At 35.8% G+C, this 15,276-nt stretch overlaps 3 non-coding genes across 3 annotated transcripts; all 3 read right to left on the minus strand.

Moving 5' to 3' along the window:
* Positions 1 to 120: 120 nt before the first annotated feature.
* LOC135730902 (U1 spliceosomal RNA) lies at positions 121 to 284 on the minus strand. The gene has a single exon (XR_010526115.1). It is a non-coding gene; the product is annotated as a U1 spliceosomal RNA (small nuclear RNA).
* An 11,614-nt stretch (positions 285 to 11,898) lies between these two features.
* LOC135730925 (U2 spliceosomal RNA) lies at positions 11,899 to 12,089 on the minus strand. The gene has a single exon (XR_010526136.1). It is a non-coding gene; the product is annotated as a U2 spliceosomal RNA (small nuclear RNA).
* A 941-nt stretch (positions 12,090 to 13,030) lies between these two features.
* LOC135730908 (U1 spliceosomal RNA) lies at positions 13,031 to 13,194 on the minus strand. Its single transcript, XR_010526119.1, has one exon. It is a non-coding gene; the product is annotated as a U1 spliceosomal RNA (small nuclear RNA).
* Between the last annotated feature and the right edge of the window lie 2,082 nt (positions 13,195 to 15,276).

A 15,276-nucleotide genomic window follows, 5' to 3' on the forward strand; every position in this document is an offset into this window, starting at 1 on the left:
CACTAAATAAATTACAATTAACAAACATTCCTTGTTAAAAGCATAGAACATCTTCAATACACAGACTTCATGAGCTGAAAGAGCTTTGAGCAAATCAAATCTGTATTTAAACAACAAAATCAGGGGAGAGCGCGAACGCAGTCCCCCACTACCACAAATTATGCAGTCGAGATTCCCACATTTGGGGAATTCGCAGGGGTCAACACAGCCGGAGTGCAATGGCTGAGCCTCGCCCTGGGTGAACCACCTTCATGATCATGGTGTCTCCCCTGCCAGGTAAGTATGAGTTGTACATCGACCCTGAAAAGGAGTCACTTAAGGGAACATCAGTTTCAACGATGATCAGGCGATATGATTCAAAAACAACTCATACTGTTGGAAACCTTTTTTGGCAAAGACCAGGAGACTTGGATTGCCTCGAGCAGTAGTCTTTACAGCAGAAAGTGATCTTCAAATCAGAGCATAGAGCTCAGGTGCTGCAGTCACCAAGTCTGACTTACTGTAAAGCCGTGCATTGCATTTATACACATTTTAGGTGGCAGTCCCCTAAATGGAAAACAAAGAATTGAAAGGAAGTAACCCTGCCACTCCCAATCCTTCAGTTTTACCAACCCTTAATCCCATCAACATCTCACCCACTGTCTCACTCAGACCATTTCATTATCATAGAAATGGGTTCACACTTTAGGCTTGCCATTCACCTTTGACACAGACCCAAGGCCCAAACATAAGCAAATGGCCACCAACTCACACAATGGAACAAAAGACAGAAACTTGCAGGAATCCACTTTCATCATCAGTTAGTTGGCAACTTGGCTTGGTTAAGCTCTTAGAAATTATGAACATGTAAATACAATAAAATAATAACAATGTCTTAAAATTGTAATTCAACAATACAGTCTCCATCAATTCCTAAAAACTTGGACTGTAGACTATATCTTTAACAACGCGTGTTGCGAATCATTATTTTTTATAGCTTAAAGGTGACATAGAATGATTGAACGGGGTAATTATCCTTGTTCTGTGATGTGACATGTAGACAAAAAAGTTTTTGTTTGGGTCTGTAATGCCTAAGAAGCTTCCTAAAAACCTCTCTCAGATAGCTCTATTAGGGTGGGGGATTTTAAACAAGTGGTTTTGCACATATTTGGCTCCCCCTGCTGGCTTAACTTGCAATCTCATTACTGATTGGCTGACTTTGCTGCCACTCAAAAAAGGTAGCCAATTATTTTAAAGTTAAGGGGCAGTGAGATGCCTTTGATGTCATAAGCATCAGTTTTTCTGATTGAGCCGTTTTCTGGCTGACATTTCTAAAAGAGGAATTTCTATGAGACTGAGATGTTTAGCATGTCTAGCACTTTTTGTATGTTTGTGAATGCGGGTAGACTACCATTATTCAACAAAGACAAGGTAAAAATTGTTCTTCATTCTCTGTCCCCTTTAAAATAAAAGAAAATTCTGTATTGAAACACAGGCGATAAACAAATATGTGATGTTTTTAAGCTGTGCTGACAGTGAGTATAATAAAGTAAAGGGTCAGAAATAACATGGCAACTGTTAACATGAAGTATCTTCAAGTAGTTGACAGTATGAAGTACTTCAATGGTATGCTTGTAAGAAGATGTTTCTCTTCTTCAAAATAAATGTGCTGATAAATTTGAGATATACATTTTTAATAAAATCATCATTGTCATTAATTCTAATATTAAGGGCTGGGTTGGGTTACACATAAGGAGATAAAACAAATTGAACATTTTATACAAAGCTATGATATGTTATAACAAAACTACAAATTACAAAACAATAACAAGACCTATAGTCAGCCTACACTATTTAATATTTTATTTATTGCAGGTGATGGGAAAACTCCTCTATCACTATAAATCTTTGTCTTCCACATTAAAAATTATACAAGGTTATTAAAAAACAAAATACACTTATTTTAACTCAAGATTGTATAACGGAAGTGTGAGAATATCACTTGTATTTTAAAAACAGTGAACTTGAATGTTTGGGCTTAAATTAGGGATGTTAACAATTAATCGATCTTCGATTAATTGTCGATAAGAATTAAATCGATTAAACTTAACGATTGTCGAAAAAGCAAGCATGTGTGTGCAGCGCCTGTGCAAAGCACATATAGCCGGTGAAAAAAATTAAACATGCGCGCAGAAGATAAACTAACCATGATCACAATGATGCTCAATTCCAAACACACCTGGGCTTTTTAACATCATGCGAGATGAGGCTGGCTGCTAACGCAATAAAATTGCATCCGCAGTGGATCTGATAGGGTCTGATACAGAAAGTGAAAATACAGTTAGGATACTGAAATCAAAGACCATCTTCAGTCTGTTGTTACACTCTGAACACTTGCAACATACATAACTGATAATAATTTTTTACTGGCTGAGGCGTTACACGCTAGCCAAGTTGAATGTTGCAGGTTTTCTAATGGAAGGTTGAAGTCTTCATAATATAAGCATCTTTGGTGAAAGTACGTCGCAGGTCTAAGCTGAGGTGACAACGGGAAAAGTGCAACAAATGGTGTATCAATGACTCCGAAAGCGAGGTTAACAAGTAGAAAAATAACACTTGATAATGAAACTTTTATTATGTCATGTACGCACTGCCTTTCATACGACTGTGCAGAGTGCCCATATGAGGCGGAGTTTACTGTGTCTATTAGTCATTATATTTTATTAAAATGTATTATTATTATAGGCTTATTACAGTATACGATAGGGCTGAACGATATTCTGTTTTAACATCGACATCACAATGTGCGGGTGAGCGATAGTCACATCGCCAGAACATGCAATGTCAAAGGTATTAGTCCATGGTGTATTAAGAGAGCAGTAGCACCAGGGTAGCACACAGTAAACACAAGTTTGTCGTATAGCTTGTTGCTGGGGGTTCCACGTGCCTGCACAGTGATTGGTTCGCTGTGCCGCTGCTCACGCTCACAGTTCACAGCAAAAATTCACCTGTTAAAAATGTGCGACAAAGAGGATCCGCCGCAAAAAATTATTTCGTACCAAAAAGAAAGTCGAAATCATCTATTTGGGACTATTTCGGCTACAAAAAGGAGGACGTTGACCAAAAAGAGGTACTTTGCATGGAGTGTCAAAGTTGTTACCACAAAACAAGGAAACACCACCAATTTGTCTGATCACTTAAAACGGCACCACAAAGCTCTTTACGATGAATACAAAGTCAAATCTGGGACTGGATGTCAACCAAAACAAACAAATATTTGTGATGCCTTTGCCAGCGTGACACCTTACCAGAAAGGCTCTCAACGAAAGAAAGAAAGTTCTTTCTTATATATTTAATTAACTTTAATGACAGAGACAGTTAATGCTTATTATAAGACCGAATGCAATACAATGTTTATTCGTTTAAGACGTATCATAACCACGTTTACTATGAAAATCACAAAGACAGCTATTTTGACATTTGAGCATTTGTCCGTTTAAGCCAGAAAGACGCGAACATGAAGTCGTTTAAGCTCTGCCAGTGCACGTGCGTTATCGGATATGAGCGTCGCGCTTTCAAGTTCAATGCGCAATCCAGTCCAGTTAACAATCATACAGAAGCCTATAAAGATCACGTCAAGAATAAAAACACGGTGCTGGGTTTTGTCGTAAAAAGAAATGCCAATCGTTGACTTTATTCAGTCCACAAGAAATTTACTATACACACTTCCAGCCATACGATGAAATCATGTAGATGTACGACTTTCACTTACATCATTTTAAAGAGATTCCAATCACCGACATGGTGTGACGGTTATAAGGGTTGGCACTGGCTTTTTCTACCTTACAACAGCCATACCCGGTCGGAGATTGGTTGGAAAACTTTATTTTGGTTTTGAGTGGTTGGTGAAAGTGCAGATCTCAGAGCCCAGGCTGCCTACAGAGATGCGTTTTTTTGACAGCCTGCTTATGGGACGGGCATTTAGCGGATCGTTACGAAAGATTAGACGAATGTGATCATTTTTTTTGGGCCTTAAATTTAATGTTTTGCAAAGCGTCATCGACAGGCAACAGGCCTATTAGGCATCATAATAGACTCTAAACTAACTTTTAAATCACAGATAAAAAAGGTCTGCAATCGAGTCAAATTTGATATTGCTAATTTTCGGTTTATATGATCAAACTTGTCACTTCAGGCAGGTCTTACAACCTGGTCACAGGCAAATAAAACAACATTAAAAGTTACTTTATAAACAGAAACATTCAAATGGTGGATAAGAAACCATTAAGATATCATCATTGTGCCATTTTACAAAAGCATACGTTTTTAAGTTAGGAAATTGTCAAGTTTTCAAACTTTTGTCCGTTATACAAAATCATCCATGGGGTGTCATCTCCGCCTCTTATTCAGTTTGTAAACATTAAAAAAACACCACACAGAGAGTAACACGAGGGTCGGTCCAGAGGAGATTGTGTTGTTCCTCTGAGGAAAAGTCTATTTAGTATGAGTGCCTTTTCAGTTACAGAAGCAAAGGAGTGGAACTTTGTACCTCAGAACCTCAGAAAAAGCATCTAAAAAACTGGTTTTAGCACATCAGATATGAAGGATGGATGGATGCAGTATTTTATTTGAAAAACAGCCAGCATTTCACCTACATGAGAAATCTTGTGACATATTTAATCTCGCAATACACATTTAATCTCTGGAAATCTCGCCAAACCCCTAATATATAATGTATACGTATTAAGGATTCTAACAATTAATCGATCATTGATTAATTGTTCATAATAATTGAATTCTTTCAAACTTGTCGATGGTCGAAAAAAACAGTGTCATGCACCTGTGCAAAACACAAACAGCAGGAGGAAAGAATTAGGCGAGCACGCAGGAGTTGCTCTGAATGCCTGCAATAGATGTCTCTGATCATTACTGCCTGTCTAAGGTGCTGCACGCTAGCCAAGTTGACTGTTGCAGGTTTTCTAGTGGTAGAATACCAAAGGTTGCTAAAGTATCGCTGCTAAAAGTGCGGCACAGGTCCAAGATGGAGTTGACAATGGCAAATGTGCCTTCGTTTGTATCATTGATATAATTACAACAAACAGCGTATCAACGACTCTCAAAGCAAGGTGAACTAACGTTACACCTATAATGATGAAACTGTTTTTCTGACATGAACGCACAGACTTAAGGGCCGGGTATACTTTTTTCCGCGTCCGCGTCCGGCTCGCGCGCGCACGCGCAGCTTTCCGAGTATAGTCCCCGCGGCTACACGCGGATGGCCGCGTTCGACACTATACCCAATACAAATGATTTCTTATTCAAATTATTAGTCTAACAGGCTGTCAGGGCAGCACTGATTTGGCGACATTTACAGTACATTAAAACATTAGGATAGGTGAAGAAATGTAACTGATCCACCATTGCAAACACAGTTTAGTAAAAACAACAAGACAACAAAGAACAGGAATCAAACAAACATGCTCCAGAGCTTTCTGTTCTTGGAAGAAGTAAAAGTTAAAGAAAAACGATAGTTTGTGTGCAAATGCTGTCTATTTCCTTTGTATAATTGTTTATAGTGGAGTGTCCGGTCTAAATATTTTCTCGCGCATGCGCTGTCGTACGCGGACTGTACGCGCACTGTCCGCGCGGTCTCAAATTTTGGGCTGCACGCGGACCCTCCTGATGACGAAAATGACGTCATGCGGACGGCGCGCATACGCAGACGTCCCTAGTATACTTTCGGCTTTACACTAACAGGGAGCGCAGAAATAAACTACTCTTAAAGGACTCCACTGTTATTGATTCTTTATGGAAGTTAACCAGAATTTACATTTTTCAACAAAAACCGTTTGTTTATGTTGTTACTGCTGAAACCATCTAGTCACCTTCAAATTGGTGTTTTTATTTTAAATGCACCTTGATATTGCAAAACCCAACTGCCCCAAGGGGTCGTCAGCCTTATTGGTGGCGCCCAATTAGGCCTGTGCATACAGAGACATGAAGAATGAATTTTGCTATGCCCTCTCCACAGCTGCAATTATATTTTAAATAATTTTGCATCAACAAGCACAGAGAAAAACTATGCAGAGAGCTTTCCACACCCACACACACACACAGCCTCTCTTCCTTCATAGACCTCTTTCACAAACTTTAACATTAATTTCATTGCTTACCTTTGAACCTTCCTGTGCCCTCTCTGAAACTGATGCCTCCAGCAACTTCTCTCCTTACAGGGGTGCAGTGGTAAAGGAATAGGATCAAACGGTTACAGCTGTGGCATATTTAAAAGTAATATCATGAAATAAATGCAAACAATATCGTGTTTTATGTCAACATTTTTCATTTTTAAGCTTTAAAATTTCACTTACAGGAATTCTCTTGAAAACGGCGTCAATCTTCTCCTGCTGCTTTCTTTTCTGTGTCCGAATGATACTGTGTGACAAAAAGATAGTGGTAAGCTTGATAGTGACATGGACTGGACTGTGACTGCTAAATATTGCTTAGATGCGCTCTGAAATGAGACATAAAAAACACCCACACAAAACTTTTTTTCTCTGGTGGTGTAAATAGTGTAAACAGTACATTAAAATAATATACACTTTTCTTTCATAGTTCTTCAGCAATAAGCAAACAAATGCATAAAAAGAACATTAAAAAACAAAACTCAAAACTAAATGAAGATTAACAGTCAGTGATGAAATAAATATATAAATAATAATGTTTATCTTATTAAAGGTAGAAAAGTGATTAAGTGAAGAGCAGAGAGAGATTTTCTCTCAACGCTGTTTGATAATCATGAGTGACAGGCAAGAGCAAAATTAGGTAACTTCCCCTTTAAGACCAAAGTCCGACCCCGAATCTAATAAACTGTTACACATTTTATCTTTCTTTTAGCTGTTCACTGTTACTGTGTTTATGTGGATACCTGCAAAGAGGGGAATTTTGATGCATATGTATTTAAGCCCAATTAAATGGCAAAACTGCTCACAAGCTTAATAAGCAAAGCAGCGGATGTGCGACTTGCATGCTCCTCTCACAAAAAACAGCGCGGGCATATAGCTCTGTTGTTTGTGTTACAATGGCTTAAAATCACTTGTTTTAAAACTGTGATGCTTAAATCCATGTACGAACATTAACTTTTCATGACCACGCACACAGCGTAATAAGACGTAGTACGCAGTACAGGTGTTTAGAGGGCGGAGTTGAGGGGTGCCGCTAAACTGAAGAGTTTAACCAAGTCTTTAATCCCCGAGACAACAGCACTTTTTCAACTGAAGATACCCAAGACCAGCAAGGTAAAATAATCAATGTTATTATATGTTATTATAATAATCTATGCTTATAAGTTATTTATTATCAAACCCACGGTTGTCCTGATTGGGACATTTTAAAACAGTTAGTTAATGAATAAACAAAGTTTAACGCATTATAATGGTAATATTAGCAAACATGCGCAAACACGCGCAGGGTGTTAAATTAACTTTACATGCTAGTGTTTTCCTTTTATAAAACCGTTATAAAGAAAATGCTTAACGTAGGTTAACGAGAGGTCAATGATATGAAAAGATCAGATTTAACGTTAGTATATAACAACTTAACGCATAATTTATGTAACTGTTTAAGCCAAGCGGATGAGAATAAACACAAAACGATAACTTAAACATTAAGTGTTTTCCTCCCATAGAAAACCACAAAAAAGCACTTATCTTGTTTTAAATAAGGTATAACTGAATTTTATCTGTCAAATTCGTTAAACTACGTCAAGCATTTTAGAATGTCCCCTCCGAATATAACAAGAGTTGGCTTAACATTTCGTTTTACAAACGACTTCAACGTGTGGTTCAAGGAACAACATTTGAGCGCATGTTGTGTGTGCGATTGCCAATCGGGAAACATTATATTTAAAATGTGAATTGTGTAAACAAAGGCTGAAACCTCATTTGCATAAAAAAGTTTTCGAATTTGTTTTAGATTAACCCTGGAGAACCCACGGGTCAAATTTGGCCAATGTTAATTGCTGCCAATGTTAATTGCTGTTAAATTACTTTTGAGGCCAAGGTATCAACAAACCACATCCCACTATCATAACACACGGACCTGTGGCCATGGTGCAATGATTTGAGTACAGTACATCTATTTTGGTTAACATTTCAAAACAGTATATACTGGAAAATGATTGTTTAGCATCATGTATTAAATAGTTTTTTTCTGTTGTCTAAAATTCATTGTGAGGATAAACTAAGGAGGATTTAACCAAATACACGAACGGTGGTTAAAAAAAAGTATTCATCCTTTCTTCACCGCCTCACAGAGTTTGAGTGGAACAATCTGTATAAGGTGAGACACTTCTCAATAAGATATGTGCTGCATAGGGTTAGTTAGGGCTCCTTAATTAACTAACAGCTGTAACAAATTATATACAGTACTGTACTTTTCATTGTTGTTCATGTTAGTTCACAGTGCATTAACTAACATTAAAAAGATTTTAATAGTAATTGTTGAAATTTACATTAACAAAGATTAATAAATGGTGTATAAGTGCAGCTGATTACTAGTTTATGTTAAATAATGTAATAAACCTTATTGTAAAGTGTTACCATTATTTCTTATGACAAATAATTTCCTGTGCATTCAGTACTGTACGCTAGTAAGTAAATTTACTGTATTTACTGCAAGTAAATGTGAAGAGTACATCTCCTCTATAGCTACCCAGGTAACATAAAATATCAAAGAATGTTCATTCAAAGTTCTCAAATGTCCCAGTAATGTTAAGCCAACATAAAAGTGTCCAGTTTTTAATGTTTTAGGAACATTTCTTGATTGTGTGAATGTTAGAGGAATGTTATATCATTGCTATCATTTTCAAACGTTATGACAATGTCAGTTTTATTGTTCTGACAATGTTTAAAACACCTGTTTAGTATATTTTAAGAATGTTTATATGCAATATTTTTAAAGAACATTAAGAAATAATGTTTTATTCATTAAGGAAAACAGTTTTAAAATAATAGAATGCAGTGTTTCTTTACAAGCAAAAACATTCTTAAAATATACAAAACGGATGTTTTAAACATTGTGAGAACATTAAAACATGACATTGTCATAACGTTTAGACATGACAGACTGTAAGATTCTTCTAACATTCAAACAACCAAGAAATATAAAAAAAGGTGAACACTTTATGCTGGCATCACGTTATTGGGAACTTTCAAGGAACGTTCTTAGAACTTTTCTCTGTTTGCTGGGTCCATCATAAAAGGTCATGTGTTCGAACCATGGAATGCACATGCTGATAAAAATGTATACTTTGTATTGCACTGCATGTTGTTTGCCTTTTTTTACATAAAATGTAAAGATGGATGTAAGCACAGGCAGTCATTGTTTCATTTTAAACCAGTTCTATTTTAAATGGGACATATTATGAAAATCTGACTTTTTCCATGTTTAAGTGCTATGATTGGGTCCCCAGTGCTTCTATCAACCTAGAAAATGTGAAAAAGATCAACCCAGTAACTTAGTTTTGGTAAACCATTCTCTGCAAGCATGTGAAAAAATAGGTCATTGTAATTTGTCTCCTACTGTGATGTCAGAATAGGATAATACCGCCCCCTTTATCTGCACAATCCAACCCCTGCACAGCCATTTAGTGCAGAGAGCGAGAGAGAGAGAGAGAGAAAATAATTCACAGCACAATTGAGTTTCAATTGCAACAAACCACCATCATTGTGATCAGTGTTTCCACTTCATCCGCTTATTTGCATTTTAAATGACACACCCAAAAACTACACACTTTTGCTCAGACCTACAAAGTGCCAATTTTAACATGTTGTAATTAATTATCTGTGTGGTATTTTGAGCTAAAACTTCAATTACACACTCTGGGGGACACCAAAGATTTAGTTTACATCTTAAATTCTCTCATATGTCCCCTTTAAGGCAAACTTTTAGACTATAAATGAAAGGGTTACAAAAATGTTAATTTTGCCATTTTTACTTTTACAGCATTCATACCCATCATGGCTTTAAGATTTTCAGGACCAAAATGCTGATTTTGTCATGTTTTGGGTTTTCTGGTTACAGTGCTATGGACCATGACCTCCTCCAGATTCAAAAGGAGAATGCAAAATGTATAACATCAAATCATTATAGCATAACTCCATGTAACTACGTTTTCTATAGGCATAACTGATTGTGTGTGTAATTCATTTCCTGAAGTTCTTGACCTATCCCAAAGTCTCTCCTGATGTGAATATTTTGCTGGAATGTCCTGGTTGTTTCAGACTTGACAGTAAACTTGACTGTGAGCATCTTATCCATCAGGTACAGTTGTTTATTTGCAATTTCATGAACACTCATTCAGAGAAATGACAAAATTGATTTCTTGGATTATTTTTTCACCACACCTTATTTGCATGTCTTCAGGACACTTGAAATATATAGCACATATAATGTGGAGCCATTTTATAATGCATTTGCATCCTTTAGAAGCCTAAGAGATGGTCACAGCAAACTTAAAACACTTTAAAACATCAGCATTTTGGGTCAAAGAAAATCACTGGGTTTGAATGATAAAATAATTTTTGAATGAACTAAACCTGTAGTCACTGTAAAACGCATGTAAGTTTTTAATTTGTGTTATTTAAAATGTATTACTTCAAAAGATTTAAAATGTGCATGTTTTAAATGTAATTTAAAGCATTTGTATTGTTTTAAATAAAGACCTCGATACTGGGAATTGTGTCTATTTGGATTAAACGTTGGCAGCATCGTTAGGTTAAAATTAATTTTATCTTAAAATTAAAGCCAATTACATATAATACAAATTAAATTAATTATAAAAAAGAAAATAAAGTAGTATACTGTAAAACTGGGGTTTTTGCAGTAATGTACTTTATTACACAGTTACAGTAGCATTTAGATACTGTAAAATGGAAATCCAGTTTAAAGTTAATTTTAATTGCAGGTGATGGAAAAATCCTTTTCTTTGGCACTATAAATCTTTGTTTCAAAACTAAAAATTATACAAGGTTATTAAAAACAAAAAAACATTCATTTTAACTCAAGATTGTATGATGGAAGTGTGTGAGTATCACTAAAAATGGTGTCATATTAAAAAACATTAATCAGTAGACCAGAATCGTATATTTATTTTGAAGAACCATGAGAGAACAACCTTACTTACATCTCCACAGTCTTTAGTTAAGGCACCCCAGCCAATTATTTTAGTCAATGAATTAATTCAGTATTTTATCATCCTCCTTTGGAAAGGTTTTGTTATGATTGTCATCTGGTAAATGTAAGAGCCATTATATAAAACTTTCATGGTTTCAGCTAAAATTCAGACTTTACTGTAGATGACTAGACCACAAACTGCAATTGTAGCGTTTACTTTTTGCAAACCTTGTGAGCGTGCAAACCCAAACGCTGTGACCCCGCGCCAAATGATTTTATTGGTTTATTAAGTACAAACAGGCGAGTAATGAAAAACTGAATATGAGGGATTTGTTCACTTCACACGAAAATATCTTTGAATGAGATGACTAACTGTAATAGCATATAATCCACTGTCTACAGCCTAATGAAGAGATCACTTTGTTTAACCAACAACTTTGACCGGTTAACGTTGATACGGTCAACCATCGTTCAAATAGTCATCGTTAACAACCCTACTGGCCATGTGATGATTTTAATCTTATTTTTCCAATTAGGCTGCCCTGCTTTTCAGATGAATTACTTATTTGTTAAATTACTAAATTAAAATGGCATAGGTTGACCTGTAAAGAAAAACAAATCAGCATTTTGGATTAAATGTGTTAATATCCACGATGGAGTCATTTGGAAAAACTGGAGAACATTTACACATCATCTAAAGATTGGCTAAAAAAAAACTAAACAGCAGTTCTTCTTTTCACCACATTAGGGGGGTGCACCGTTCCCGGAAGTACTGCAATACCAGGTCGATGCGTGGAGTGGACGGAGCAAGCCCCTATTCCATCTCCCAATTCCAAAAATCAATTTAATATATGGTCCCCGGGTAGGGGACGTATCAGATATTAAACTGATAAGAACAGATACTACACTTGATCTTAGCCAAAAGGCCGAGAAGCGATACCCAAAAAAGGTCCGAAGTAGGGACCACATTCTTTGAAACAGTAAATAGAAGGACGGTATGGTACTATTATTATTTTCCATTATTTCCATCATAGATTATTATTATTGTACAAAATGTAATCAATCGTGATCTAGACTTTCCTATTACACTTGGAAGATACCTGTAAGTTTAAAAATGGCAGAATTCCTTTAAGATTAGAAGGCTGTATGGACACTAAAATGACATTATGCTTCTTCAGACACAGACACAATTCTCCCAGTGCAATACAATTAACCTTAAGTCATCACAAAACATTTACAAGAAGGAAGAAACACTTTGAATAGAATAGTGATACAATGGAAATGTAAAAGGTAAAATCTAAATTGTTTTTAAATACATTGTGGTTTTGCCCCCAGTGGACAAGTAAGTAATTGCAATAAAACCCATTTTTCAATAAACTGGCCAATGCAATAATAACCAACTAAGTTAGTTTAAGAAATGTCAATTAGTTGAATGGTATTGTAATTAAATGCAGTTTCAATTTTAAAATAATTTTTAGTATTTTTTAATAACAATGAAAATCAAGGAATTTGGATTTAGCAATGTTTTATTTAGGCCATATGCTTACATAAGTTTAAAACAATTACATAAACTCACTGACTATTAGAATAATTTTTTGTGTCATTTATAAAGGTAATGTAACATGTAGGACTTTGAAAGTGGATTCATGTTGCTATGTGAAGTTTTACAAGAAAACTATATATTAATTTAATAATTTTAAACTAAACCTTTAAAGTGGGGGTTTAGGGGCAGCCTGTGTTTTTATAAAAACAAGAATTCTAAAAACACCAAATAAATTACAAACGTTGCTTGTTAAAAACATAGAACATCTTCTAACCACAGACTTCATGAGCTAAATGAGCTTTTGAACAAATTAAATCTGTATTTAAACAACAAAATCAGGGGAGAGCGCGAACGCAGTCCCCCACTACCACAAATTATGCAGTCGAGATTCCCACATTTGGGGAATTCGCAAAGGTCAGCACAGCCGGAGTGCAATGGCTGAGCCTCGCTCTGGGTGAACCACCTTCATGATCATGGTGTCTCCCCTGCCAGGTAAGTATGAGTTGTACATCGACCCTGAAGGGGAGTCACTTTAGGGAACATCAGTTTCAATGATGATAAGGGAATACGATCAAAAAATAACTCTGCATACGGTTGGAAACCTTTAAGTGAAGACCAGGAGATTTGGATTTAGTAGTCCTTACAGCAGAAAGCGATCTTCAAAGTCAAGAGCAAAGAGCTCAGGCGCTGCAATCACAAAGTCTGACTAACCATCCATCTTAGGCCATAAGTAAGGGGCGGGTCCAATATTATCCAGCTGCAGCCCCGCAGCGCCACAATTCAGGGCAGACGATACAGGGCGCTTGTCTCATGGTGGAAGTGGGGGCGGCACCGAAGCACGTGCTTCAGGATGAACGCGGAAGCGAGGGACAGTTGTAAAAACATAACCGCAAGGCGTTCTGTTTTTTTGTTTTTGTGGTGCAGAAATACTTACTTAGGAAATATATATTTTATTTAAAGTGTAGTTGAATTCGTAAAAAATTTTGTCTTTTCAGAAATATTAACTTAGGAAATATGCATTTTATTTAAAGTGTATTTGACATTTAAAAATGATGCTCCGTGTCAATGTTTATTTTTAAACAACTGATGATGAACATGAAGTAAATGTAATTTTTTTTATTTCAAATGAAAAAGTATGTAGTGACATTAATTATCTACATTAACATTGTTTTTGGTAACAGTTCATTCGTTTTAGATTTTACAATCACATGGAACAGCTGGAAGGTTTCAGGGATCCCTTAACATTTTGTTTTTCATTCCAGGAAAACATGGAATCTTTTTTGTGAATTCAGTAAATGTTTTTTTCACGAGTCCAGTTTGCTATTGCCATTTAGTTTAGCACATAGAGTTTTACTGTAATATAAAATTTTATTGTAGTATTAAATTAAACTTTACCTGTGTTTTTTTGTGCTGAAATGTTTGTTCATATGAAAGTACAAGTATCATTTTGTTAATGATTATATGAATTCTAAAAAATAAAGGGTTGACATTAAATACTTAAAGACAAAGGGTATAAAAGTTTGTTACCTAATGAACAAGGTAGAGACTGATGATGAACATTAAGTAAATATTATATCTTAATAGTCAAATGGAAAACCCTATGCAATGATGTTAATTAGTTAACTACATGAAAATAAATGTTAATAAATCAACAGATATATAATTATATTTAAGCTTTTTCAAATATAGTTTTCAAATATTATACATATAAATACCATTACAATTGATGTAAAAATAAGAACACTAAAAAAACCATATATGGTCATCACTTGCGACCTGAGAGGAGTGCCTTGGACTGTGTGACCTGAAATGTGGAGCGCTTCGGGGCTGCAGCTGGAAACATGTTGGAAAGCATTTAACTTTAAACAAAGCATTTAAAAGAAGTAACCCTGCCACTCCCAATCCTTCAGTTTTACCAACTCTTAATCCCATCGACATTTCGCCCAATGTCTCACTCAGACATTTCATTACCATAGAAATGGGTTCTCACTTTAGGCTTGCCATTCACCTTTGACTCAGACCCAAGGCCCAAACATAAGCAAATGGCAACCAACTCGCACAATGGAACAAAAGGCACCAGGGGCCAATTGATAGTCTTGCCTATATCTTTCATCTTATGGTAAGACAGAAACTTGCAGGAATCCACTTTCATTATCAGTTAGTTGGCAACATTGCTTGGTTTAGCTCTCAGAAACTATGAACATGTACACACAATAAAATTAAAATAAAGACTTAAAATTATATTTCAACAATACCGTTTCTGTCAATTCCTCAATTTCCTCAAGGTCTATCCTTAATGCACATTGCGCAACATTATTTTTGTGTCAAACTATTTTTCCGTAATGGAACAGGCGATGAACAAACCAATACATGGCTCCAGACTAACATTTGAGAGGGGTGGCACTGGCCTCAATTTGGTGGCAACAGTCACTGGGGGGTGTAAAAACAACAAAGAAACACAAAAACTAAGTCAAAACATGTTTAATGCATTAATAAATGCATTAAAAATACAGATATTTTTATATAGGGGTGTGCGGGGCAAAAACGAATAGGGTTATTTGTAACCCGGATCGTTTACATTG

Source organism: Paramisgurnus dabryanus, chromosome 2 (genome assembly GCF_030506205.2).
Source record: "Paramisgurnus dabryanus chromosome 2, PD_genome_1.1, whole genome shotgun sequence".
In the NCBI taxonomy this organism is placed as follows: domain Eukaryota; kingdom Metazoa; phylum Chordata; class Actinopteri; order Cypriniformes; family Cobitidae; genus Paramisgurnus; species Paramisgurnus dabryanus.